Source organism: Rhinoderma darwinii, chromosome 3, assembly GCF_050947455.1.
Source record: "Rhinoderma darwinii isolate aRhiDar2 chromosome 3, aRhiDar2.hap1, whole genome shotgun sequence".
NCBI classification, from domain to species: domain Eukaryota; kingdom Metazoa; phylum Chordata; class Amphibia; order Anura; family Rhinodermatidae; genus Rhinoderma; species Rhinoderma darwinii.
In genome coordinates this window covers 284,966,012-284,978,932 of record NC_134689.1, presented here as the reverse complement: position 1 = coordinate 284,978,932, position 12,921 = coordinate 284,966,012, and positions in this window count along the sequence as shown.

Here is a 12,921-nt window from a genome sequence, read left to right as displayed (position 1 = left end):
CTAGGCGACGTCAGTAAATAGTCACTGTCCAGGGTGCTGAAAGAGTTAACTGATCGGCAGTAACTGTTTCAGCACCCTGGACAGTGACTACCGATCACAATATACATCAACCTGTAAAAAAAAAAGACGTTCATACTTACCGAGAACTTTCTGCTTCCTCCAGTCCGGTCTCCTGGCCGTTGCCTTGGTGACGCGTCCCTCTCGACATCCGGCCCGACATTCCTGGGTGACGTTACAGCCCATGTGACCGCTGAGGCCTCTGCCGCCAATCACAGGCTGCCGCGTCAGAAAAGAAGGTCGGACTGGAGGAAGAAGAGGGACTCGTCACCAAGACAACGACTGGGTACAAATTTACTGCCTGAAGTAGAACGATTAAAATATTGTTTAATTGATAAATCTTTAAAAATGAGCTATCCTAGCCCTCATTACAATAGAACAGGCTTCAGATACGGTGGTCAGTCATGAAGAGAGGAATACTCGTGTGATGATGTTATTCCAACCACCAAGCAAAACCTCTCCTCTTATAGTATATTGCACTGACACACCTCACTGAACTAGGGGATAATCCAACGCGTTTCCGTGCCACTAGTACAGGTGACACATCATCAGGGATTATCAATTCGGTTTATTTATTGTTTCATCTATTACTGCCGTTAAGCACAGTTGTGTGCTAAATTGAACCTCACGGCGCGTGTACGACTCTAATGCATTGGCCGCACACGCGCCGGCGAAGTTCCGGTCTATTTGACAGGCCAAAGCCCACCCACTCAGCTGACGTAGCTGAGGCCAGGCACCAACCCGCAGTAACCACGTCAGAATGTGACGTTGCAGGAAAAATGCCGAGCCTCCTATCCAGCAGCCAATCAGCTTTCATTTCAACGCTACAGCGTCCCACGTTGCCTAGGAGATCTCCAGGCGGATCATATACACTGTTGTATGAATTCAAGACCTATACACAGATGCAGCTCAGACAAGAAACACGGAAGGAACAAACAACGCAACAAAATCGCCACACATAGACACAAGGAAGAAAATTGAAGACCTCTGATGAGAGGATGGGCACGTTCACAAAATGGGAAACATGCCCACATATCACTGAAAAACCGCATATCACCCTGCATGTTAAACATTTTTCACAATTTTCACAAGATTACCAGTATTCAAAATACTTGGCAAACGAAACGCCACTAACATAATAGCTAGTTTAAATGTGTTATCTTATGCTAGATGAGATTAGTTGTTTAATGTGATACATGTTTTACCGTGTAGTTACATACAAAAACACAACAAACAAAAAACCAAAAAACCAATGAGCACCCAGAAACTTATGGATAAACACATATTTGAGTCACATTGGTGGCCTTAATGACAGAATATTGTGTCAGATATCAAAGGAGTATTCTGCAAGATTTATAATAATCCGTATGATAATATATAGCTCTAGAGACCGTGAAAAAAGCTTCGGGATCTAAAACAAGGAGTATAAAAAAAAATTCAATTTAAATGAGTGTTATAGAAAATACTAGAGAAATACTATAGGAAGCAGGCATAGGATATCTGTTCATTTAAACCTTGGGGACGAATGGTTTGAAGACGATGGATCCATTGCGCTTCTTTTTGCATAATCCTTTTATCCATGTCACCACCTCTTATTGTCTGTCTGATACATTCCACCCCTTGAAATTTGAGGTTTGAAGAGTCACCCCCATGACACTCCCAGACATGACGTGACACTGAGGTATCCTCTTGTCGCCTAACATCCCCAATATGCTCTCTAATCCTCCTTCTGAATTCCCTTTTAGTCTTCCCTACATATTGCTTTTTACAGTCGCAGGTGATTAGATACACCAATCCCTTGGTTTTGCAATTTATGTAGAACCTGTTCTCAAAACTTTTTCCCGTAATTGTACTCCTAAACTTACTGCTGCATAGTATTGACTCACAGGCTTTGCAGGACCCACATCTAAAGCTTCCTTTTAAACCACGATTCAACCAGGTGCCAACAGGGTCCTGGATATTTAAATGGCTATGAACTAACCGATCCTTGACATTACATCCACGTCTATAAGTAATCATGGGAGATTTTCCTACCAAACCCCCAATGTCTGGGTCGGCTTGCAGAATGCCCCAAAAGCGTTGTAGGATGGACCGAACCTCCACACTAGAGGAGTCAAAAGTACCGATGACCCTAACTATTTCCTCCTCCAATTCCTTCGGTTTAGGGTATGTTCACACGGCCTATTTACGGACGTAATTCGGGCGTTTTTTCCCCCGAATTACGTCTGAAAATAGCGCCTCAATAGCGCTGACAAACATCTGCCCATTGAAAGCAATGGGCAGACGTTTGTCTGTTCACACGAGGCGTATATTTACGCGCCGCTGTCAAATGACGGTGCGTAAATAGACGCCCGCGTAGAAGAAGTGACCTGTCACTTCTTTGGCCGTAATTAGAGCCGTTATTCATTGACTCCAATGAATAGCAGCGCTAATTACGGCCGTAATTGACGCGGCGTTCAAGCGCCTGCACATGCCGGTACGGCTGAAATTACGGGGATGTTTTCAGGCTGAAACATCCCCGTAATTTCAGCCGTTACAGACCCCCGCCGTGTGAACATACCCTTAGGGTTCAAAAGATCATCCCGATTTCTACCTAGTGCATTCTGATATGCATCTTTAAGTACTTGTCTCGGATACCCTCTCCGCCGAAATCTGTTTTCTAATTCATGAGCCGAAATCTTGTAGTCGGATATGGTCGAACAATTCCGGCGTGCCCTCAGGTATTGGCCCTTTGGGATGCCCCGTTTCAAATTTACAGGATGACAACTTTCCCATCTCAAGAGACTGTTTGTGGCAGTGGATTTCCTAAACATGTTGGTTTGAATGGCTCCTGACGGTGTCTTAGAAATCGTGACGTCGAGGAATGTGATCTTATTATCATTAATCTCTGACGTAAAAAAAGAGACCTAGGTTGTTTACGTTAAGGACACCTACAAACTCCATGAATTGTGCCTTTGTTCCTTTCCACAAGATCAGAATGTCGTCTATGAATCTAATCCATAAAAGGATACAGGAGGTCCATTGTTCCATCAAATCCGTAAAGACACATTCTTTATCCCACCAGCCTAAATACAAATTGGCATAGGTCGGGGCACATGGACTTCCCATGGCTACCCCTTTAAGCTGGTGGAAAATCTTTTGATTGAACAAAAAGAAATTATGCTCCAATACAAATTTCAACAATAAAATGACAAATTCATTGTGGGCCCTAAACTGTGTACCCTTGCCTCTCAAAAAATAGTCAATGGCACAGCATCCCTGCTCGTGGGGAATAGAGCTATACAACGCCTCCACGTCTAGTGAGGCAAGAAACACGTCTTGATCGAGACGGATGCCCTCAAGTTTCCTTAGGGCATCCATAGTATCCCTAACGTATGAGGGTAATGATAATACAAAAGGTCTGAGAATACGATCCACATATACACTGGCGTTTTGCGTCAAACTATCTATCCCAGATACAATTGGGCGACCTTTGAGAGGGGTCGTCCCTTTGTGAATTTTAGGTAGACTGTAAAATGTTGCTACTTGCGGAAAATCGGTAAACATAAATTTAAATTCTTTCTCACTGATCAAGTTTAGAGCTTTTGCTGAATCCAAAATGTCCTTCAATTGACTCTTAAAGATCCTTGTAGGATCAGACTCCAGAACCCTATAACAATGTTGATCCTGCAAGATATGAAGACACATTTTTATATAGCGGCTACGATCCATGACCACGATATTCCCGCCTTTATCAGAAGGCTTTATAACAATTGTGTCATCAATTTCAAGGGATCGTAGTCCCGTCATTTCCTCCTTGGTTGTGTTGAAGTGACCTATCCTACAGTCATCAAGTGACCTAAGTTGGTCTTCAACAACTTTTACGAACACATCAATGGGGGTGTTGTCATTTAGAGGTGCAAATTTTGTCGATGGGGCCCTCAGATCTGTAAATGGACCCTCACCTATTTCTCTCTGACCTTCCTCCCATAGTCCTTCCAATAATCTAAGGTCTGGTAAATCATCCTCCGTTATGCCCAATTCTAGACATTTCCGACGATCATGCGTCAGAAAAAAAAATTTCCACTTTAATTTTCGAGCAAATAAATTAATATCCTTTACCCAGGTGAACAAATTAAATCTGTTTGTAGGGACAAATGACAAACCCCTTTTTAGGATACCAATTTCCTCACTTGTAAGTACGCGAGAGGATAGATTAATAACCTGGGACTCATCCTCATCAGATCTGGACCTATAACTTAGATGTCCCTCCTGTCTCTCAAGAGGTAGTCCGAGATAGGATGGCTTTTGGCTAAAAAACCACCCCCACGGCTTTGTCCTTTTCCTCTACCTCTTCCCCTCATGTTCGCACGGGTGGTATAGCGAGTCTGATCCATCCCTCCCCGTTGTCTCCTAAAATGGTTTCTCCCTGGTTCAGAATCAGAGTATTCCTGCTCTGACGATGAAATGTCAGTTTCAGGTTCGAGAGTGGTGCTAGATTTTATGCTGTAATCGAATATTTTTCCCTCCTTAAAATCAAGCGTGTCACGAACAAATTGATAATGTTTTCGCTCCTTTATATGGTTCGTAAATTTTTCCACTGCTTGCTGTAGGACGATTTCTTTCCTCTCGTACTCTATATTAGTGGAGAATTTTTGTGCCGATATTATCGCTTCTTTAAGTTGTTGTGTGCTTTTGACCAGGCCATTTCTTTCCTCCTCTAATAGCAGACCCATGAATCTTAATGAAGACTCAATAGACTCTGTTTCCCATTTCTTCAATAAATCTGGGGATCTGATTCTCGCTGCTGGAGTCAGGGAAATTCTAAGGCCCCTAGGGACAATTTTATTTCTGCTATATGTTTCTAAAGTCTGAATTTCCCACCAAGATCTTATGTGGTCTTTATATATTTTTGTCAATTGGCGAAATGACGCATTAATGTTTAAACTCTGAGTAGGAAGTACAATCTCATTTTCAGAGAAGACCTCCTTTGCATCGTGCATCCACTTGTCAGTATTGAATTCACCAGTTAGAAATCCTGCCATCTCCAATCATAAATGAGTTAAATTAGCAAACTATGCACAATGATAAGGTATGTTACGTTCCGTTAATGATTCAAATTTACTGCCTGAAGTAGAACAATTAAAATATTGTTTAATTGATAAATCTTTAAAAATGAGCTATCCTAGCCCTCATTACAATAGAACAGGCTTCAGATACGGTGGTCAGTCATGAAGAGAGGAATACTCGTGTGATGATGTTATTCCAACCACCAAGCAAAACCTCTCCTCTTATAGTATATTGCACTGACACACCTCACTGAACTAGGGGATAATCCAACGCGTTTCCGTGCCACTAGTACAGGTGACACATCATCAGGGATTATCAATTCGGTTTATTTATTGTTTCATCTATTACTGCCGTTAAGCACAGTTGTGTGCTAAATTGAACCTCACGGCGTGTGTACGACTCTAATGCATTGGCCGCACACGCGCCGGCGAAGTTCCGGTCTATTTGACAGGCCAAAGCCCACCCACTCAGCTGACGTAGCTGAGGCCAGGCACCAACCCGCAGTAACCACGTCAGAATGTGACGTTGCAGGAAAAATGCCGAGCCTCCTATCCAGCAGCCAATCAGCTTTCATTTCAACGCTACAGCGTCCCACGTTGCCTAGGAGATCTCCAGGCGGATCATATACACTGTTGTATGAATTCAAGACCTATACACAGATGCAGCTCAGACAAGAAACACAGAAGGAACAAACAACGCAACAAAATCGCCACACATAGACACAAGGAAGAAAATTGAAGACCTCTGATGAGAGGATGGGCACGTTCACAAAATGGGAAACATGCCCACATATCACTGAAAAACCGCATATCACGCCGCATGTTAAACATTTTTCACAATTTTCACAAGATTACCAGTATTCAAAATACTTGGCAAACGAAACGCCACTAACATAATAGCTAGTTTAAATGTGTTATCTTATGCTAGATGAGATTAGTTGTTTAATGTGATACATGTTTTACCGTGTAGTTACATACAAAAACACAACAAACAAAAAACCAAAAAACCAATGATGCAAAGGAGGTCTTCTCTGAAAATGAGATTGTACTTCCTACTCAGAGTTTAAACATTAATGCGTCATTTCGCCAATTGACAAAAATATATAAAGACCACATAAGATCTTGGTGGGAAATTCAGACTTTAGAAACATATAGCAGAAATAAAATTGTCCCTAGGGGCCTTAGAATTTCCCTGACTCCAGCAGCGAGAATCAGATCCCCAGATTTATTGAAGAAATGGGAAACAGAGTCTATTGAGTCTTCATTAAGATTCATGGGTCTGCTATTAGAGGAGGAAAGAAATGGCCTGGTCAAAAGCACACAACAACTTAAAGAAGCGATAATATCGGCACAAAAATTCTCCACTAATATAGAGTACGAGAGGAAAGAAATCGTCCTACAGCAAGCAGTGGAAAAATTTACGAACCATATAAAGGAGCGAAAACATTATCAATTTGTTCGTGACACGCTTGATTTTAAGGAGGGAAAAATATTCGATTACAGCATAAAATCTAGCACCACTCTCGAACCTGAAACTGACATTTCATCGTCAGAGCAGGAATACTCTGATTCTGAACCAGGGAGAAACCATTTTAGGAGACAACGGGGAGGGATGGATCAGACTCGCTATACCACCCGTGCGAACATGAGGGGAAGAGGTAGAGGAAAAGGACAAAGCCGTGGGGGTGGTTTTTTAGCCAAAAGCCATCCTATCTCGGACTACCTCTTGAGAGACAGGAGGGACATCTAAGTTATAGGTCCAGATCTGATGAGGATGAGTCCCAGGTTATTAATCTATCCTCTCGCGTACTTACAAGTGAGGAAATTGGTATCCTAAAAAGGGGTTTGTCATTTGTCCCTACAAACAGATTTAATTTGTTCACCTGGGTAAAGGATATTAATTTATTTGCTCGAAAATTAAAGTGGAAATTTTTTTTTCTGACGCATGATCGTCGGAAATGTCTAGAATTGGGCATAACGGAGGATGATTTACCAGACCTTAGATTATGGAAGGACTATGGGAGGAAGGTCAGAGAGAAATAGGTGAGGGTCCATTTACAGATCTGAGGGCCCCATCGACAAAATTTGCACCTCTAAATGACAACACCCCCATTGATGTGTTCGTAAAAGTTGTTGAAGACCAACTTAGGTCACTTGATGACTGTAGGATAGGTCACTTCAACACAACCAAGGAGGAAATGACGGGACTACGATCCCTTGAAATTGATGACACAATTGTTATAAAGCCTTCTGATAAAGGCGGGAATATCGTGGTCATGGATCGTAGCCGCTATATAAAAATGTGTCTTCATATCTTGCAGGATCAACATTGTTATAGGGTTCTGGAGTCTGATCCTACAAGGATCTTTAAGAGTCAATTGAAGGACATTTTGGATTCAGCAAAAGCTCTAAACTTGATCAGTGAGAAAGAATTTAAATTTATGTTTACCGATTTTCCGCAAGTAGCAACATTTTACAGTCTACCTAAAATTCACAAAGGGACGACCCCTCTCAAAGGTCGCCCAATTGTATCTGGGATAGATAGTTTGACGCAAAACGCCAGTGTATATGTGGATCGTATTCTCAGACCTTTTGTATTATCATTACCCTCATACGTTAGGGATACTATGGATGCCCTAAGGAAACTTGAGGGCATCCGTCTCGATCAAGACGTGTTTCTTGCCTCACTAGACGTGGAGGCGTTGTATAGCTCTATTCCCCACGAGCAGGGATGCTGTGCCATTGACTATTTTTTGAGAGGCAAGGGTACACAGTTTAGGGCCCACAATGAATTTGTCATTTTATTGTTGAAATTTGTATTGGAGCATAATTTCTTTTTGTTCAATCAAAAGATTTTCCACCAGCTTAAAGGGGTAGCCATGGGAAGTCCATGTGCCCCGACCTATGCCAATTTGTATTTAGGCTGGTGGGATAAAGAATGTGTCTTTACGGATTTGATGGAACAATGGACCTCCTGTATCCTTTTATGGATTAGATTCATAGACGACATTCTGATCTTGTGGAAAGGAACAAAGGCACAATTCATGGAGTTTGTAGGTGTCCTTAACGTAAACAACCTAGGTCTCTTTTTTTACGTCAGAGATTAATGATAATAAGATCACATTCCTCGACGTCACGATTTCTAAGACACCGTCAGGAGCCATTCAAACCAACATGTTTAGGAAATCCACTGCCACAAACAGTCTCTTGAGATGGGAAAGTTGTCATCCTGTAAATTTGAAACGGGGCATCCCAAAGGGCCAATACCTGAGGGCACGCCGGAATTGTTCGACCATATCCGACTACAAGATTTCGGCTCATGAATTAGAAAACAGATTTCGGCGGAGAGGGTATCCGAGACAAGTACTTAAAGATGCATATCAGAATGCACTAGGTAGAAATCGGGATGATCTATTGAACCCTAAACCGAAGGAATTGGAGGAGGAAATAGTTAGGGTCATCGGTACTTTTGACTCCTCTAGTGTGGAGGTTCGGTCCATCCTACAACGCTTTTGGGGCATTCTGCAAGCCGACCCAGACATTGGGGGTTTGGTAGGAAAATCTCCCATGATTACTTATAGACGTGGATGTAATGTCAAGGATCGGTTAGTTCATAGCCATTTAAATATCCAGGACCCTGTTGGCACCTCTTTGAATCGTGGTTTAAAAGGAAGCTTTAGATGTGGGTCCTGCAAAGCCTGTGAGTCAATACTATGCAGCAGTAAGTTTAGGAGTACAATTACGGGAAAAAGTTTTGAGAACAGGTCCTACATAAATTGCAAAACCAAGGGATTGGTGTATCTAATCACCTGCGACTGTAAAAAGCAATATGTAGGGAAGACTAAAAGGGAATTCAGAAGGAGGATTAGAGAGCATATTGGGGATGTTAGGCGACAAGAGGATACCTCAGTGTTACGTCATGTCTGGGAGTGTCATGGGGGTGACTCTTCAAACCTCAAATTTCAAGGGTTGGAATGTATCAGACAGACAATAAGAGGTGGTGACGTGGATAAAAGGATTATGCAAAAAGAAGCGCAATGGATCCATCGTCTTCAAACCATTTGTCCCCAAGGTTTAAAGACGCTCTGTCACCAGATTTTGCAACCCCTATCTGCTATTGCAGCAGATAGGCGCTGCAATGTAGATTACAGTAACGTTTTTATTTTTAAAAAACGAGCATTTTTGGCCAAGTTATGACCATTTTTGTAATTATGCAAATGAGGCTTGCAAAAGTCCAAGTGGGTGTGTTTAAAAGTAAAAGTCCAAGTGGGCGTGTATTAGGTGCGTACATCGGGGCGTTTTTAATACTTTTACTAGCTGGGCGCTGTGAAGAGAAGTAACATCCTCTTCTCTTCAGAACGCCCAGCTTGTGACAGTGCAGATCTGTGACGTCACTCACAGGTCCTGCATCGTGACGGCCACATCGGCAGCAGAGGCTACAGTTGATTCTGCAGCAGCATCAGCGTTTGCAGGTAAGATCGACTTACCTGCAAACGCTGATGCTGCTGCAGAATCAACTGTAGCCTCTGGTGCCGATGTGGCCGTCACGATGCAGGACCTGTGAGTGACGTCACAGATCTGCACTGTCACAAGCTGGGCGTTCTGAAGAGAAGAGGATGTTACTTCTCATCAGAGCGCCCAGCTAGTGAAAGTATTAAAAACGCCCCGATGTACACACATAATACACACCCACTTGGACTTTTACTTTTAAACACACCCACTTGGACTTTTGCAAGCCTCATTTGCATAACTACAAAAATTGTCATAACTTGGCCAAAAATGCTCGTTTTTTTAAAATAAAAACGTTACTGTAATCTACATTGCAGCGCCTATCTGCTGCAATAGCAGATAGGGGTTGCAAAATCTGGTGACAGAGCCTCTTTAAATGAACAGATATCCTATGCCTGCTTCCTATAGTATTTCTCTAGTATTTTCTATAACACTCATTTAAATTGAAAAAATTTTTATACTCCTTGTTTTAGATCCCGAAGCTTTTTTCACGGTCTCTAGAGCTATATAATATTCTGTCATTAAGGCCACCAATGTGACTCAAATATGTGTTTATCCATAAGTTTCTGGGTGCTCATTGGTTTTTTGGTTTTTTGTTTGTTGTGTTTTTGTATGTAACTACACGGTAAAACATGTATCACATTAAACAACTAATCTCATCTAGCATAAGATAACACATTTAAACTAGCTATTATGTTAGTGGCGTTTCGTTTGCCAAGTATTTTGAATACTGGTAATCTTGTGACAATTGTGAAAAATGTTTAACATGCGGCGTGATATGCGGTTTTTCAGTGATATGTGGGCATGTTTCCCATTTTGTGAACGTGCCCATCCTCTCATCAGAGGTCTTCAATTTTCTTCCTTGTGTCTATGTGTGGCGATTTTGTTGCGTTGTTTGTTCCTTCTGTGTTTCTTGTCTGAGCTGCATCTGTGTATAGGTCTTGAATTCATACAACAGTGTATATGATCCGCCTGGAGATCTCCTAGGCAATGTGGGACGCTGTAGCGTTGAAATGAAAGCTGATTGGCTGCTGGATAGGAGGCTCGGCATTTTTCCTGCAACGTCACATTCTGACGTTGGTGCCTGGCCTCAGCTACGTCAGCTGAGTGGGTGGGCTTTGGCCTGTCAAATAGACCGGAACTTCGCCGGCGCGTGTGCGGCCAATGCACGCGCCGTGAGGTTCAATTTAGCACACAACTGTGCTTAACGGCAGTAATAGATGAAACAATAAATAAACCGAATTGATAATCCCTGATGATGTGTCACCTGTACTAGTGGCACGGAAACGCGTTGGATTATCCCCTAGTTCAGTGAGGTGTGTCAGTGCAATATACTATAAGAGGAGAGGTTTTGCTTGGTGGTTGGAATAACATCATCACACGAGTATTCCTCTCTTCATGACTGACCACCGTATCTGAAGCCTGTTCTATTGTAATGAGGGCTAGGATAGCTCATTTTTAAAGATTTATCAATTAAACAATATTTTAATCGTTCTACTTCAGGCAGTAAATTTGAATTATTAACGGAACGTAACATACCTTATCATTGTGCATAGTTTACAACGACTGGGTACGTATGAAATGCTTTTTATTTTATTTTTAATCAGCAGCCTCTTTTCTCTATCAGTGATTGATAGAGACAAGTGGCTGCCGATTTGTATAATATTTTTGACCGGGTTCGGTCAAAACGGGTTCGGCCGAACCCGGTGAAGTTCGGATTCGCTGCGAACCGAACTTTTCCTGATGTTCGGACCGAAACCGGGTTCGGTTGTCCCGGTTTGCTCATCTCTAATCAAGAACCTAATCTTTAGGGATCAAGAAGAGGGGACACCCGGTACTTCTGGAAGCGAGGCCACACGCATCGTACCAGGGCAACATTTTCCAGGAGAAGTTTGCCAAACTGGCAAGAAGGGAAAAAGTCAAAAGAGGTGCAGAGTCTGCTCAAAGAGGAGGATAAGGAGGGAAACAATATACCAATGCGAAACGTGTCCCGAAAAACCAGGGCTCTGTATGAAAGATTGTTTTCGAATTTATCATACATCCCCTAATTTTTCATTTACCCTGATGCACTCCGCACAGCTTATCCCCCTCATCTTTCCCTTCTGAGCCCTGCTGTGTGCCCAGGCAGCTGATAACAGCCACATGTAGGGTATTGCCGTACCCGGGAGAACCCACATTACAGCTTATGGGGTGTAGATCTTCGGTGGCGCATGCTGGGCACACTATATCGGACACTGACATGCCATATATATATATAGAAAATTGCAAATCTCACTATGCACCATCTGCTGCACATTATCTTTTACACAGTACCTGTGGGGTAAAAATGCTCACTATACCTCTAGATGAATGTCTTAAGGGGTGTAGTTTTTAAAATGGGGTCACTTATCGGGGTTTCAACTGTACTGGTACCTCAGGGGCTTCTGCATACATGACTTAGCACAAGAAAAGCTCCAGTTGGCCAAATGGTTGTCCTTTCCTTCTGAGCCCTGCCGTGTGCCCAGGTAGCTGATAACAGCCACATGTAGGGTATTGCCGTACCCGGGAGAACCCACATTACAGCTTATGGGGTGTAGCTCTCTGGTGGCGCATGCTGGGCACACTATATCGGACACTGACATGCCATATATACATAGAAAATTGCAAATCTCACTCTGCACCATCTGCTGCGCATTATCTTTTACACAGTACCTGTGGGGTCAAAATGCTCACTATACCTCTAGATGAATGTCTTAAGGGGTGTAGTTTTTAAAATAGGGTCACTTCTCGGGGGTTTCAACTATACCGGTACCTCAGGGGCTTCTGCATACATGACTTAACACCAGAAAAGCTTCAGTAGGCCAAGTGGTGGTCCTTTCCTTCTGAGCCCTGCCATGGGCCCAAACGGCAGTTTATCACCACAAATGGGGTATTGCCGCACTAAGGACAAACTGGGCAACAAAATGGGGTATTTTGTTCCCTGTGTAAATAAGACATTTTGATCAAAAATTACATCTTATTGGAAAAAAAAATACTTTTTATAATTTCACAGCCCAATTCAAATAGGTGCGGTCAAAATGCAAACAACAACCATAAATGAATTCCTTGAGGGATGTAGTTTCCAAAATGGGGACACTTCTGGAGGGTTTCTATTGCTTTGATACCTCTGGGGCTCTGCAAATGCGACATTGCACCCGAAAACAAATCCAGTAAAATCTGGACTCCAACAAACACATAGCGCTCCTTTCCTTCTGAGCCCTCCCATGGGCCCATACAGCAGTTTATCACCACAAATGGGGTATTGCCGCACTAAGGACAAATTGGGCAA